The sequence below is a fragment of the Platalea leucorodia genome (assembly GCF_965183815.1).
Source record: "Platalea leucorodia genome assembly, chromosome: 5".
Taxonomy (NCBI): Eukaryota; Metazoa; Chordata; class Aves; order Pelecaniformes; family Threskiornithidae; genus Platalea; species Platalea leucorodia.
In genome coordinates this window covers 31,406,984-31,419,087 of record NC_138827.1, presented here as the reverse complement: position 1 = coordinate 31,419,087, position 12,104 = coordinate 31,406,984, and the positions used below count along the sequence as shown (strand labels likewise).

At 36.0% G+C, this 12,104-nt stretch overlaps 1 protein-coding gene across 11 annotated transcripts in view; it reads left to right on the top strand.

Annotated features, from left to right (window-relative positions):
* MAST2 (microtubule associated serine/threonine kinase 2) overlaps window positions 1-12,104 on the top strand; it is a 199,776-nt gene that overhangs the window by 51,267 nt on the left and 136,405 nt on the right. The window lies entirely within an intron of this gene.

Sequence of the window (12,104 nt, the reverse complement as noted above, 5' to 3'; positions counted from 1 at the left end):
TGTCAAAGCAGAGTGAATACTTTCGTTTATTTTAGAGCTATGCTTCTTTATTACTTCAAATGCACAGTAATTCAAAACCGGAATGCAATTCTACAACGCAAATAATATTTATATTTTATTTTCAACAGCTATCATTAAGCTGAAATAAATACCCCTGCGATTTGTTTTGAACTTTAACATACTAGTGAAGTTTTATTTTGTAGTGGTGCTGTGGAATTTTTATTCAATTGCAATAGTATGAGAAATATGGTAATCTGTGTTAGTGTCAATGGCATATGAGGACTGAACTGATTCTTAGGGAGTAAAACAGGAAGTGAGTGTGAGCTGGGCATGGAATAGATTTTTGCTTGAAAGCACCGTATTCCTTTTTTTTTTTTTTGGGCATTGTAATGTGATACAGCCTATTACATACTTGCTAGCATAAGTAATTGTTTATAGACCATGAACCTTGCCTATTAAACAATAGGACAGGCATGGTTAATTTAACTTCCTTTGAGGAAAATAAATTTACCATTGTAACATACTACCATTCATACCTTACTGACGCTTTAAGGCAATTACAGAATTACTGTTGCATTATCTGCATATGTTCTATGTCTCACCTTTTTATATTTTGTGTAAATTTTGATTTTTCTTTGTGCCAGCTTATTAATATTACTGAAATAGTTTGACACAGCGTGCTGCATATAACATGGTGACAGTCTGTTATGGTTGTGCATTTTCTCATCATATAATTACTGTGTTTAATTTTTGTATAACTGAGTATATAGGAATAAGTAAGATTGGTTTTGGATAAACTGATAGTTATTTTCAAGGTATTAACTAGTCGGAACTTCATAACCAAGAAAATTGTTTCTGACCACAGATAATCAAAATTTTTCAAGCCCTATATGCTGATTGCTTAGAGCTTTCCTGATCCAGAATTTCCCTGGGGTGTTGTATCTGTTTGATGTGGGGAGGAGTGGTTTTCATGATGATGCTTCAGGGGAGTACTGGAAAAGGAAGGGAGGTTGGAGGAGCCCAATTGTCTACCAGTGTCAGCAGAAGACATGCTGGGAGTGAGAATGCATTTCCCTGTTTCAACTGTGTACTATGGTGGAATTTGGTAATTTTAGTAGTCTTGAGTATTTACTTGTCTATATGTGGTGTCGTGTCTATAAGCACTTGGGTAGGTATGTATAAATAGGCATGCATATATATATATATAGATGTAATTAATATCTAAATCAAAAATGCTTCAGGAACTAAGAAAATATGCTAAAAGGACATCAGGAAGTAAGGCAGATGTGTAAGTCCTAAATGAAATTAATGTTGGATTTTTTGTTCTGCATCTTGGAGTAGACTTTTTAGAAGAAATTGTGGCTCAGGAAAGCGACCATTTCATAGATAGATTCAAGTTTAACAATCAGGAAAAATTAAAAAGCTGTTGGTTCATGGTGGCACTGCCAAGGCAATATGTTTTAATTACTTTTTTGGGGGAGCTGGGTGATAATATTTTGGAAAGCCACTGATGAAAAATTACTTCCCTAGTTTAAACTGGATGTTGATGGCTTTTAAAATGAACGACACAGCCTAAATTAGGTCCTCTAATCCAACCTCTCCGCTCAAAGCAGCACTAATTCCAAAGTTAGATCGGGTTACTGAAGGTCTTGTCCGGGCTGGTTTTGAGTATTTCTAGGGATGGAGATTTTGCAGCCTTTCTTGGCACCTGTTCTGGTACTTAACCACTTGCACTGAGAAAATATTGTTTCCTTTGTATTTTGGTACAGAAGAACACTTTCCCCTACCTATTAGTATTATTTCATGTAATATTTACAAATTGACTGCTGAAGATTGATTGAGATGAACAAATTGGTTATCTTAGTTTATTTTTTTTTCGTGACCAGTGTTCCTGTTTTATCTTGATAACTTCTCTCTCTCTTTTTTTTTTTTTTTTTTTTTTGGCTGTTTTTAACAGTTGATTTAGACTTGTACTGATGTGGTTTTGCTGAGACCGCTGTGTTTTAGGGGTTTTGTCCTTTTTTGTTTTCATATCTTCCTGCTCATTTGGCATCTTATGTGGTGGAATCCTTTTTATTTTTTGGTGATGTCTCAGTCTTCCTTCTCTTCTGCCTTCCCCCTCTTGCTTCCTGTAACTGAGTTCTCAGTATAAAGACAATGAATATACTTCTTTCCTTTTGTGTGTTATTCCTGCTGACTAACAAAAGCAAACTGATATTTTGTTTTTCTTTTTTTCTGTCCCTATGGAGAGCACTGTCTATAAGGCAGTAATCTGAACTTCCAGGTGCTTTTCCAATCTCCCCACTCTTTGTTCATATCAACAGAAATTTTTAATCTAACTGTTACTGGATCAAACTCTTTTTCTCTAACCTTTTTGAATTTTCTTCCACTTTGCTTTCTCTGACTATTTTGAAAGTACTGTTGGTCTATTCCTTTCTTACTTTCAATGGTCACCTGTTGAAGGGCCTGGGTTGCATGACTTCAGCTTTCCCTGTACTCATGTCTCACAGGTGGCTTATTCTTTTTCAAAACCTAGTCTTTTATTCCCTGTTAAATAAACCATTCGCCATCACCAGCTATTCCTCTTCTCTAACAAATGCATGCATACGTCTTCCTTGTGCTTCTTGTTACCTTCATTACCTGAAATATAATTGATATTGCTACTGTGATACTTTCTATGTTCTCTGGGAACTCTCTTCTCCTGTGATCCCTGCAGTAAATAGCCATGTAGTAGTGTAAGCAGGTAACCTAAAGGAACAGGAATTGTTCCTACAGGCAAAGTCAATATATTGGCATGTGGCCCATCTATATCACCTTCCTCATTTCTTCAGATACCTGTTTGGTATCACAGATTTGGTCCACGAATTTGTATAGTGAAATACGTGGAAATGAAGATCCAGGAGGGGCAAATCAGTTTTTCTGTGTATGTATAAATATATATATATACATAGAGACATGTACACCCATGCACACACATATAGCATGCTCATAGTCTGATGTAGCTGTGCAACAGTATTGACAGAAGGCTGAGGAAGTGCTTCTAATAATGGAATATTCTGTTAATTTCTAGGCTTTCATTTTAGGTAATGAACTTGGACTACTGACATAAGTTACTGCCTAGGAATAAGTGCTAATACAGGTGGTGGAGCGGCTTCTGCTGCATCAGGCAGAGATCTGTGGGTTTTTTTAGTTATTTGTCATGATGTAAAATAGATCATGATGTCACAAATGTCATGAGGCTACCTAGGTTTGTTATTGTTCCCTATACGTGTGTACCATTTGTTGTTGCTGGTATTTTTGTACAGATGAAAAGTAGTGGTACCCAGTGAGTCCCTGTGAAGATGAGCTTGTATTTTGAACATCATCTTGTACTAGAAATTTGTGAATTTTTTTTTTTTTGCGTTGCAGTAGCTGCTTGAATGTATGCTTTTACTCTTCTCACACATGCAAGGAATTAATTTCTATCCCCAGAATCCTTATGAGTAAGTGCAAGTAAGAAAAGTAATGAAGAGTGTGATATTCCAAATTTCAGATACTTGTCATAGAGCTTATATTCTGCATTTGTGGTACTTGAGCAGTATTCAGATATGGTTGGACATTATCATCACCACAGTTCTCTGCATCCACATCTTCCTGCAGAGTGTTAGCCCCCTTTCTTTTTCTGCTGAAATTGGGGCTAAGTTCAACTAGTTGAAATTTACTTTGTTGGACCCTTTTTGTGCTGGTTTCAGTGCAGATGTGAAACACAAACTGCATCACAGTACTTGAAGGTGTTTATCTTGGCTAGTGTTTTTCCCTACACAGCATGTTTGGCAAAAATATATATATAAAATATAAAAAAAACCAAAACAGTAGAATGATTTCTTCATTCTAAAGATAAATCTTACATTTTCCTCCTGGGGCAGGGGGTGAAATAGGGCATGGAGAATCTAATGTCAGAATATTTGGTAGACTTGTTTTTGAGCTTATTTATTTTACTCAAAGGACTGAGCACTTTTTTGTTTTATGAGGAAAGGGAATCAGGGAATCAGTGGTTACAGAAACTCTAAGCTTCAATACATTTAACAAGAGAAGGCTTACTGTTCAGTTTTCCGTACAGTTTAAACCTTCTCTGGGACATCTTTGGACATAATTTAGAGACCCTGAAAACTTACATGCTCTTCAGTTTTGTTTCCTTAAGAGTGTCTTTCATAATTACTGAAGACATTTTTTGCTGGCTACAGAGCTGGTTACAAGATCTAATAAAGCATGCAGTTAGTAAGAATATTGCCTTTTACTATATTTTTATAAAAAGTTAAAAGTAGAAATTGTTCTGTAAAGGAAAAGAAACTGTTTACAGTGAGGGGAGTCTGTGAATGGTACTCAAAATTTGATTTTTTTTTTTTAATCTGCTTTTTTAAAACTTTTGAAATATGTATTGACTGAAAGGTTAATACATAGATTTTAAATTAACTTTACATTAACAGTTAACTTTAAATTTAGCATGAAAATGCATGCATATATACACATGTGAAAATCTTCAGCTATGAGTCTATTGGATTTGAGGTTTTGGAACTGCCTGCTGCAAGTTGTCCTGCTATGGGAAATATTGGCACCTGCTCGCAGGAGAAATCTAGCTTTGCTTTTACAGCCTTTAGAAGAAATTTAACTTTGAGTGGCTTTTCAAAATTACATAGATTACTTTCATCTTTACACTGATTCTTGTGGTGCATTTTTCTTGACTTACATGTTTTCTAGTGCTATGCTGAGCTGTGCATCTGGCAACTTTCAGTTACTCTGCACCCCCTTTTAAACTCCCTTCACCCCCTCAGATCCTCACTTCAGTGTTCCACAAACAAAACTTGGCCTGCCCAGGGATGTTCGCCTTGGCTTGGGGTTTGGCCTGGACTGCGTAATTTTCCTTGTGCTTGAGGCTTGGTGGGGACAATGGAAAGTATGCTGAAACAACAACAACAAAAAGTTCAGGTTTTGAAGGGAGTTAGTTTCTCTCCCATACTAGAGATTTATATCCTTTTGGGATACCTGTGATGTGTTCAGAAGAAACAAAGGGGGAAAAAACCCTCACAAATTGAGATTAAAAAGTTTGAGCATCTTTCTGTATAATCTTTGAGGGGATTGTTTTAAATAGCATTCTTATAAAATCTTTGAATAATAAACAGTATAAATTGGATAATATTTCTCTTAATCAAGCGAAACACTGATGGATATGCTGACTTCCTGTAATTACCAGTAGTGTTGTCATGTAGACATGGAATAATGGCTTTGCTCTGCTCTTAAGACAAACGGAAGAATGACAGTGTTATGTTTCTATCAAAGCAAAGCTGACAGGTCTGATTTGAAAGCTCAAGCTTAAGTGTTCTTTAGAAGGAAAAAAGACAATTTTATTGAAATTATGTTTAGAAAAAATGTAGATATTTCTTTCAGTTATGAAAGTTACCTCTGGAAGATAACATTAGAAACTTGGGTGTAAAGTTTCACATTTGAAGTCTGGAACAACTTAGGGTGGTTTTCTGTAGTCACTTGTCATTATAGTTACTTGAAGAATTCAGAACTCCAAAAGAAAAACAAATTTCCCATGGAACATAATCACGTTTTCTTTCTAATTTAGATTCTTTGCATTAACAAGACTTATTTTATACTGCTTACAGATTTACCAGGAACATAACTGAATCCACAGATCAGATGTCTGCTGAAGGGCTTCCAACAGTGATGATGTAGGCAGTCACCATTTATATTGACATTTGAAGAAGAGGTGGTAGTATGAGAAGATAAATAAAAATGATTTATGCAGATACTGAAATTATAGACTTATCTTAGGATACAAGAAATAGCATACTGATTTTTCCTTTAAAAATATTAGTTTTAAAAAAAAATTATATTTTTAGGCTAACTTCCAAAAGAAACAAGATTTTATGCTCAGACTTGGTTCCTATTCTCCCAGTAAATTTTCAACATGTGAAATTAATTAAAGTTTGGTCTGGAGAAGCTGTCCAAAAGATAGTCTAAGTTCTTCAGCTTCTGTGAGAATTAGCAGCTGACAGAAGGGGAGGGATCCACATTAGCGTTAGCACAGTGGTGAAGGCCAAATGAACTTGCTGTTATGCAGAGGCTGGCTGGTCAGTAGCTGTGGATGTCCACGCCAGCTGGACAGTGTTTTGCTCAGGTGGAGTGTCTGAAGGGACTTGAGTGAGGAGAAGGAGGATTGGGTAACACTGACTACAGGTTAATGGTTACTAGAATTCATTAACTATATCAGTCATAAGCAACTTTTTTTGACTAAACTCAGTGTATGGAAACAAATTGTGAGGTTTTATTCTGCGAGGGTATGCTTGGATGCCATATGTTATAACATCGGAAAATGGGTTGTTATGATGTGTATGAGTATGCTACATCTCATTCTAGGGCTGAGGATTCATGCTGAGAGAGGTATGGAACAGCATTAATTTTTTGGTAGATATCTACCTGGCACGTGAGCTCACACTGGTTTGATTTTTCAGGGTTGGTGCTTGTGGTCCACTTTGCAATGGAGCAGGAAATGGAACTGAGTTTGGGGAGCATACGCTTCTGGCATTCACTTTGAAGACATTAGAAAATATATGAAGGGAAAAATGTGAAAGCTTGTCAGAATAAAAAGTCCTTGAAATATGGACAAGGATAAAAGGTTAAATGGTTTGCTCAGGCAGAAAAGATAGCATTTAGCTGCTGTCTTCGGGGTATTGTTAAATTGGTCTGATAATTTACTATAGTTATGCTTAAATAAGTGCTTTCAGTTTGTCAGTAAGGGCGTTGTGAATGCTTGTATAGCCAAACTAAACTTTTTATTTTCACCCTGTGAGAAGAGATAAAAATGCCAGTAATTAATTCTACTACTTCAGGAAGAAAAGATAAAAATGCCAGTAATTAATTCTACTACTTCAGGAAGAAAGGTTTTGTTAGCAGATGACTGCATGAAAGAATGGTTGTATGTGTGTGCATCTCAGTCTAAGCCGATGCTAGACAAAGGGGTTCTTCCCAAAGATAAACAGTAATATCTTTTTCATACATTTCATTGGCTTGAAAGTGTTTGCTTGATAGACTTGCTCATTGCCAGGAAGGCACGATGAACAGTTTTTGCTGTTGCTGGTGGTTGCAGGGTTTGCTGTGTACAGAGCGGCTTTTGTTTCTTTTCCTCGCCATTAGCCACTTGGGGTGCTTCACTTGTGTTAATATTCACTTCATTTTGTACTTCCTTAATGCTGGAAATCCCAAATCTTAAAAGAAAACCCAGTTCTCCAACCTAGCAACATAACACGCTGCTACCGTGCTGCAAGACTAGTGTTTAATCTGCTTATCTTTAATAGTCTTCACTGCTTACACAGACCCACCTACCTCTTTAATGAGAAGAAATGTCCTGCAGTGAGCCAACATGTGTTTTGCTTCTAGGCTTATGTCATCAGCCTAGAAGTTGAAATTGGTTAGAGCGCTTTTTTATTTTCCTGTCAGTTCTGCTGATTATGGTTGCCTCTTCAGTTTCTCCAATACATTGAAAGATAGTGGGTTTTGTAAAAAGAAACCTAATGAAAAGACGCCAAGTGAAAAATCTAATTTTGAAAAGCTGTCAGTATTGATTGGGGGCAGGTAGTCCTCTCATATTTTCAAGGGATAAATATGAAGTATCTTTGCATTCTGAGTATTTGTAAATACTGGTAAGTAGTCAAATAAATGACAAAAGTATATTATGAGTTGCAGTATTTTAATAACACCTAGAAAAGGCTCTTTAAAATGTCAAGAGGCATGTAAAGTCAGTTGTAAGTATGTAGCAGTATTTCCCATATGATTTAGCAGTTGTTCCTCTCTTTTACTTTGTATCAAACTTCTTTACCTATGCCATTAGTGTTTATGGGACTTCTAGAAGGTATGGGATTTTACCATTTCTGGGATCAAGACAGGGTAGGCTTTTCAAGGTTGGTTGGTCTTGAATTTCTAGAAGCTGCTATTAAAAATATGGAGTAATATGTAGATGCCAAAGTGTGTCTGTGCAAAATGTCTGCAGTGTTTTTGTGTTATTTTCTGAAGTATATGATATTAAATCTTCAAATGGGGTTTATTTTTAAGAGTTGCATACCCTGGACTTTTTTGATACGCATACTTAGCACAGCAGTGAGATGCAGGTATCTGGATTGCTTTATTCAGCAGCTACGTGAGCAGCGCAGTCCTTTTGCCCACCAGAGCAGTGTGTAACAAATCCAACTATTTTTCTCTTGGCATCGAAGACAGTTCAGGTATTCCCTGTAGTTTGTGTTCAGCTGTGTGGATATACTCTGAGTTTTCAAATCTGTGAATACACTTTAGCATCCTTTTTTCTTACAGGAAGAAACTGTTTAAAGTTTACAGGCTCTTTCAGGAATTGAAGAAATGGGGTTGGCTTTGGTAGACTTACTAAAATTTTGCTGTCTGAATGTTCATGCTTCTACTTGCTAATGTTTTTCTTAATTATCATGCAGGTTAAGTAACATAGCTTCTGGCCTGGGTATCAGTGGCACATTTGAAAGAAATTGCTAAACAAAATAAAAGCCACCTAAAAATACAGGAAATTCAAGTGGTATGGAAATGATTTATTAGACTAGGTTTAATGTAGCCAGGTATGATTTAGAAATATGCATTTTCACTTTAGTCATATCTTGTGAAAACATTGTATTTATACTATAAATAATGCAGCACAAAGTTCCTTAAACTTGGGTTATGAGCTTTGAAATCATTATCTCTATTTGGAAAATCTACTACAAATCACATCCTATAGTTTTGTGATTCAGAACCTAAAAGAAAGACTGGTAGGTTATGCATCTATTAATTTGAATTTGCTAGTCTTATTTAGTCCATATTAGAAAGCTAATTTCAGTTTGAACTCAATTATTGTATACTATAGCATAAATACATAATACATGGCATTTTACATAAATGCTTCTATATGATTCATCTGTGAAGTTTCTCTTTTTGCTTTAAGGATCAAGAATGATATCCAGTAAAAAGTATGAAGTTGTTCCAGATTTTGATGGTCTTTATTCTAACATTTAGCCTCACTGTCCTTAACTATTCTTCCATATCAATTTTATTGATATGTCTGAAGGTAATAAGGTCCATTTTTCCATGCATCCTGACATGTTGTTGTCTGCTGTGGGCATTTGGGTGAAGTGTTCTACTGCAGGCTTTTCATAATATAGTGAAGAAAGTGTTTAATTCTTCCACTTTCTATGCAGAAGATACCCTGACATAGTCATTACTGTCCTTTTAATGAATTTCTTCTTTCTTAAACGAATAATATGGTTTTGTATTGTTTCTCTTTGGAGATGAGATATAGGTCATTAAAATCAGGGCTTTGAAGTTAGCAGCACTTTGTCTATGAATACAAGGAGGTAATTCTCTGGATGGAAAGTGGTTCAACTTTGGTTTTACCTGTCTTTGGTCAAATCTATAAATGACTCATTTTGTTAATGGCAATGCTCCTTTTAAATCAAATTGTTTTAGCACAACGGAAGATTTTGTAGCCGAAGGTTTCACTTTCCAAAATGCTCTTGGATATTAGTGTGATAAAATCATGTTTGGAAAGAGGATGAATATAATTATTGCCTATTGTATGGCACAGCTTAAACAACTGTAACCTGATATAATTACTTTTAAATTACTTTCATCAAAATATGAAAATATTAATTGACTTCGACATTTATCACTTGTTTTATATCAGCGTAGGCTAATAAATGTCACTTGTATTGGCAGCCAAAAAAAAAAAAAAATTATATCAGATGTCATTGGGGTAGCTTAGCGTAGCCCGTGAATAAGGCCCCTTCTGCTCCATTTGTTCTGTGAGCTGTGGCTTGTACACGCTGGTAATGACTCTAGGCTACACTGGTTTGAAACAGGACAAGCCAAACCCATGGTCGTCTCCTTCCCAGCAAATTCGTGGCCCTCAGACTATTATAAAGTGTTTCCAATATTTTGCTGCTTTTTGTCTTTAGGTATACGTAGTGATCTCCTTCTCTGTAAAAATGTGTGTAGTTCAGTTTTATTTTTCATAATTGTAGTGAATAATTTGGCCAAGGTGGAAGAATGTGTACCAACTAGAAAAGGGCTCTCCCTGTGGGGGCTAATCGTTGGATGCCTGTTGGGAGGGGATTAGGATCTTAAAAAAACTTAAACAATGAGGATAAATTTAAAAGCCAGAGGAATGGATTGTGGTGATATAAGGGCAAGAAAAAGATTGGAGGTGACTTAAACAGGGACATGAGTGGTTTTATATGTCAGATTGATATGAGGATTACAAAGGCTGTGGGCTGACAGTTTATTCTCTCTAATGGTTTCCAGTCATTTACTATTTGTTTTTCTAGCTTTCATCTTCTCTTCCTTTCTTAAAGGTGAATGTCCTGCAGCTTCACGTTCTTAGCGTTGTTGACTGTTTTGGCAGGCCCTACCTTAAAACTCTGTGGGCCAAATTTAAACCTGGCAGTTCTGTTCAACTTGTGTCTCAAAACATTACTTTATGAAGTAGCACCCAAAACTTGTTGTGTTGAAATGGGCAAATATTAAAGATTTTTTTAACACCTGTATGATTGGGGACAGTTTTGCTGTGTGCTGGTGACTGCCTGCTTGTAAATTTTGATAGTTTGACAATGCTGAGCTGATATTTTTCTTCCAAAGTGGCTACCATGAAGAAAGCCCCTCAGGGACATGAGACTACTGTAGACTTTCAGAAAGCAATGTTGTGCTTGATTAAGTTTAGACAGATGATGGAGTGATGTAGTAAAATCATTTTTGTTAAGGCATAATATAACAGAGAATGCAATGTAGTACCATTGGGACTGATAAAAATGAAATACTAAAGAAAAAACATGCCCTTACATATAGCTTTCAGCAGCAGATGCAATAGATGTAATTTAGTTGTGTGGTGCTGGAAACATAATATTGATTTGCCATGAATCAAGACAAATAGCTTGTACCTTGCTTGGCTGTATGGATTGCAACAATCTTGGCGAAACAAGTTACCTAAAAATGGTACTGTAAGAGAATTCCTTCTTTTTGATAGAGATGGGGAGGTGATTGTAGCCAGGTAAAAAAATCGACTTATGTTTCTAAATGAGGAACTGAGAGGTACTTTATGTGCTGCGGCTGGGAACTGCCAATTTCCCATGTACTTAACTCATACTTTTTAAAAAAGAACAACTTCTTGACAGCTAGCCTCCACATAACTTGCATAAAACTGAAGGCAGAGATTTAGTGGAATGAGAGAGATCTGGGGTAGAGCTTGCCTTGCATTACTTGCACATGTAACTTCATCTTTTTTGTGGCGTTTGTATACCAAAAGATAACCGTATTTTCTTCTGTTTAAAAAAAAATTAAACAAAATAGAATTTGAGGTAAAATTGCAATGACTTCAGAAAAGGTTGGTTTGGTTACTGCATGGCGTGCAACTTCTTTCTATTTTTCTCTTGATCTTTACTAGGGGAATTACTTGAAGTGATTTCCATTCCTTGCTTGTGTTTTTTGGCAGCCAATATAATGCTAACAAACACTTTTACTAACTTCACCTTTCAACCAGCAACAAATGTGTTTTCTTACTGTTTAAGAAGTTGGTGTATGGCTTTCATTCATTTATTCCTTAATCCTCAGGTGACCTAGTTTCTTCCTGAAGTAAAATGGATTTAAAATACCCTTAATATATACACAGTGATATTTTAAACAAAGCATTCTAGTATTGGTGTCTTGGGTTCTTGAAAACCCTTTTGTCTTGGGCCTCTTTATGCACTGCTCACTAGTATCAGGTGAAAGTGAGTATTTCAAGAAACGACTGCTTATTTTTATTTTATTTTTGAACTTACAAAAATTCCCCATTGTAGGTAAATTAAAGCCTTCTGAGGGCTCTACCTCCCTTCATTATTCATCATTTATCCTTAAGCCACAGTGTGCAGATCTTAGTTGTTCTGCAGGTGAAGTCAAACAGCATCACAGAACTGCGCACGTTGTATAAAGGGACCTGAAAGGAGGCTTCATACTTATGTATGTTCTGTTTTCTGAAAACTTTGGAGTTTAACAACAATCATTTCAATATTCTCTACTTTTCTGTCAGGAAGTAT